Here is a 4,559-nt window from a genome sequence, read left to right as displayed (position 1 = left end):
TGAAACTCGTGATGAAGAAACAGAAAGTGGGGTAAGACATTTAAATTTTTTATTTATGAAGAAACGTATTGGGTTTTCAGATAAAATTGTTCGTTTTTTTTACCCCCCTCTACTAGGCATTACATCGTCTGAAAAGAGTTAAAATTTATTCACATTTCAAAAGCGATTAACAAATGTCGTAGAGAAAGAATAATATTACAAAAAAAACAAAAAAACACGACGATGTTTTTTTTCCTTCTTAATTCAAATAACATCGGGATGGATAAAAATAAATGGAAAAGAAAAAAAAAAAACGAATCAAAAAAATTATCTGACATCCCAAAATTTCCATATTTTATTAAGTAACTTTTTTTTCCGTCTGGATACTGTCATGGGTCGGACAGGTAAACAAATTCTGCTACTTGTACACTTCGGGATCCGAGTATTTGTTATCACTTGCAGAGTACGCTACACACATGGGTCGAATACGTACACAAATTCTATTGTTTGCACATACACACATTGAAGTCAAATATATATACATATATACAACGCGAGGACACTACATCTATTCCATTCATCGTATTATTGTCTTGTTCAATTTATTAGTATGGCGTGGATGGCCCGTGTGAATGGACCCACTCTGAACTTGTAAGCCGAAGGGGTTGAGAAAGAGGAGGGACCAGGATGTGTAAGGTGTGATTGGCCCTTGAGAGGAACTACTCCCTTTTGAGGAGTTTCAATTTTAAATTTTTGCTAATTGCTATTGTTTTATTTCATACGCGAATATTGTGCTAACTCCCCTTGCCTCTTAACAGCATTTCGTCCGACTTTACATTCTGAGTTCAAATTCCACCGAGGTCGACTTTGCTTTTCATCCTTTGGAGGTCGATAAATTAAGTACCAGTGAAACACTGGGGTCGATCTAATCGACTAGTCCCCTGCCCCAACATTTCAGGCCAAGTGCCTTTAGTAGAAAGGATTGTAACTATTAAGGCAGCGAGCTTGGCGGAATCATTCGCACGCTGGGCAAAATACTTAACGATATAAATGAATTTTCATTAGATGGAACGCTAACCTTTGAAATGGTAAGTGTCAGCTGTTCAATGATATGCTAGTCTCTCTTGTACTCGGTTACCAAGTGCGCTGCACTCATGGGTCGAATAGGTATACAAATTCGCTTGCTTATAGCTAATGTATGGAGTAGTACAATGTACAACTAATATCGTATTCAACTCGCCATCTATGTCTTGTGTATCTGTACGCCATTCATGCAGCGTACAACATGTCTGCGACGTGTACTTACGAAATTGAGTATTGAGCTGTTCAATAATATGGTAAGAATATTGAGTACGCAATTACAAAGAATACCGAACACACACACACACACACGCAAGAGTATGCACTTGTACAATCCAACTTGACAACCCGTTTCTTCTCCTTGGGGTTTGCATCTAGGTCAGACAGGCAACGAGCTGGCGGAATCGTTATAACGCCGGGTAAAACGCTTTGCAGCTCAGCGGCATTTCGTCCGTCGTCCTTACGTTCTGAGTTCAAATTCCGCGGAGGTCGACTTTGCTTTTTATCCTTTCGGGGTCGATGAAATAAGTACGAGTTACGCACTGGGGTCGACGTATTCGACTTAACTATCCCCCCAAATTTCCGGCCTTGTGTCCTGAAAGGAGTATTATTATTATTATTATTATTATTATTATTATTGTTGCTGTTGTTGTTAGCACGCCAGGCATTTCATTCGTACTTGCGTTCTGAGTTCAAATTCCGCCCGATCGATGAAATAAGTACCAATTACACACTGGTATCGATGTAATCGACTAGCCCCCTCCCTCAAAATTCCAAGCCTTGTGTCCTATAGTAGAATTATTGTTATTATTAAGGCAGTGTCGTTAACGCACCAAGCAAAATGCTTAGCGGCATTTCGTCCATCTTTATGTTCCTAGTTCAAATTCCGCCGAGGTCGTTTTGCCTTTTTATCCTTGCGCCAGAATTTGAAACTGATATTATGTGGGTCAGATGCTTCTTTCTGTTTTCTCGGTTTTGTAATCAATGTTTTATTGTATTCTATTCGTCGTTGAAATTCCAGGCCAACAAAATAATTGGCAACAATACGTAACACATCATATGATGTAAACAAACTATTGCAATACAATAAAGTTGCGTTAGTGTTAAACATATTTAATGCGGGGAGCATAAAAAAACCCCCCAGAAAACTGACTAGAATTATAAATTTAATCATTGATAATATAAACCGACAAAACAAATAAACATCTGACCCACAGATTTTCAATATATGTGTGTGTTTGTGTATGTGGTGTTTTCTGTGTACAGTGCCTACGAAATATATAATATATCTGTCCTCTTTTGTAGCCAATTATGATGTCATTTATTGTAAAGTTAGTTCATAAAAATAACAATGAGAAACACTAAACGTGGCTATCAGGTGCAATAGTGCGAAGTACATAGAGCATCGTGTCTGAGTCGCCTTGCATGTTTAATGCTTCTTATTTCTTTATTGCCCACAAGGGGCTGAACATAGAGGGGACAAACAAGGACAGACAAAGGGATTAAGTCGATTACATCGACCCCAGTGCGTAGCTGGTGCCTAATTTATCGACCCCGAAAGGATGAAAAGCAAAGTCGACCTCGGCGGAATTTGAACTCAGAACGTAGCGGCGGGCGATATACCGCTAAGCATTTCGCCCGGCGTGCTAACGTTTCTGCCAGCTCGTCGCCTTAACACGGAAAGAATATTAGTTCAATTGCTGTAGTCTTTAGTTACGTTCTTGGAGAACGAAATTTTAGTCTAGGTTCTGTACTTTGTAATTTCCAATGCCTTTGGGAAAAGCATGAACATCACACAGCCTACGTCGAATATACGTGTGTGTGTGTGTGTGTGTGTGTGTGTGTTAGAGGCTCCGTACCTTGATATCGCGTGATAGTTGTAAACGAGTTCGCTGTAATACAAGCGTTGCCTTTCATTTCCAATCTTCCATGAAAATGTACCCGGCCATGGGTAAACATTTATGAATTGGAAACGGATGAGGATTGTCTGCAGGAAAGGGTGTTCGGTCGTATAGAAATTTTGCCTCCGTGAATTCCTGTCCGAACCAAGTGAGCGTTAAAACGATGATGATGAAGGTGGTGTTGATGATGATGATGATGATGATGATGATCTGCTCCTCGACAAAGATGATCGATCGTGTAATTGCAACGAATATTGTTGTGATTGTTATCTTGTAGTTTTTCTGGAACATTCGCAGACAGTCTGTTGTCGTATTAGCTCTACAATCTGCAAAGTCTAATTTGAAAAAAATATTAAGTGCTGCCACACACACACACACACACACACACACACACACACACACATGTATAGGCGGTGGAAGTGCTGGTGCTAAGAGATCAACTTGGCTTTTTTTAAAAACCGCTTTAGGCTTTACCGACACTTTGTAACTGACAAGAGTGGAGCCGAGCTGATAAGCCCAAGTAAAATTTCGTTTCATTAGAGTCCGTGTCTTATCTTGGAAATATATCATCTCTCTCGCAGATAATCTATGAGATTAGTCAACGACGACGACCTGGTAGGACGTTTAGAGCCAGCTATAAACGGTGTGAAGTTAAATGTAAACACATATGTATGGATGGATGTATGTGTGTGTGTGTTTAGAGTATACATGATTTTAAAGTAGAAGGAAATATTTAGATAATTATGTAAACTATAAATAAGTAGGAGATGAATTGTTTTGTCGTTACCATCATCATATTGGCCATTATCACCACCACCATCGGCGTCGTTTTTACGTCTGTTTTTTTTTATGCTGGCATGAGTTGGACGGGACATTTTGGATGCGATATTTTACAATCAAGATGCCGTTCCTGACACCATCCCACGCAGGAATAATGGCTAGCTATTTTCTACAAAGCATGGCATACAGGGTACTTTAAACATTAAAAAAAAATTATTTATGCGCCCTTTTAAAGCCTAGCCAGGCTCATGGGCCCGGTTTCCCGGTTTCTATGGCGCGCTTCTGTTTCCTTACTTTGACATCGCATGATAGTTGTACACTAGTCTTATTGTCATACAAGCGGTTTTCATTTGTCTGATCACGGGGGAAAATTCTTACCTTATTTGGAAAAAGGCAACAAGAAGGGCGTGCGACCGTAAAAAATCCGCCTCAGCAAATTCCGTCCGACCCATGCAAGCACACAGTGTGTCATAAGTATTTCTCTCATCGCCGTGTCACAACACTTCTACACATCGTGTGTCGTAAGTATTTTTCCCTCACTGCCGTGTCACAACACTTCAGCGCTTCAACACCTCGTGTGTCATAAGTATTTCCCTCACTACCGTGTCACAACACTTATACACACCGTGTGTCACGTTGAATCTACACACCATTTAGTATGTTGCATCTACACGCCGTGTTTACGACCTCGTTACTTAGCGTTTCGGCAAGAGAAACCGATTGGAATACGTACCGAGCTTAAAAGATATCTATATACGCACGCACACACACACACACACACACACACACACACACACACACACACACACACACACACAC

At 40.2% G+C, this 4,559-nt stretch overlaps 2 protein-coding genes across 2 annotated transcripts in view; both read left to right on the top strand.

Annotated features, from left to right (window-relative positions):
- Nucleotides 1–4,559, top strand: part of LOC106877727 (ubiquitin-like-conjugating enzyme ATG3) — a gene marked incomplete at its 5' end in the record, with an annotated part of 216,637 nt that overhangs the window by 35,805 nt on the left and 176,273 nt on the right. The gene's annotated exons all lie outside the window — the stretch shown is intronic.
- The window catches only part of LOC106873349 (BCL-6 corepressor-like), a 23,768-nt gene continuing 19,209 nt past the window's right edge, over nucleotides 1–4,559 (top strand). The window contains exon 1 of the transcript XR_001409863.2: nucleotides 1–31. The gene's annotated coding sequence lies outside the window, so the exon portion shown is untranslated. The remainder of the gene's footprint in view (nucleotides 32–4,559) is intronic.

This window comes from Octopus bimaculoides, chromosome 19 (assembly GCF_001194135.2).
Source record: "Octopus bimaculoides isolate UCB-OBI-ISO-001 chromosome 19, ASM119413v2, whole genome shotgun sequence".
In the NCBI taxonomy this organism is placed as follows: Eukaryota; Metazoa; Mollusca; class Cephalopoda; order Octopoda; family Octopodidae; genus Octopus; species Octopus bimaculoides.
The sequence above is the reverse complement of the archived record's forward strand: the minus strand, read 5'-3'. Positions and strand labels throughout refer to the sequence as shown.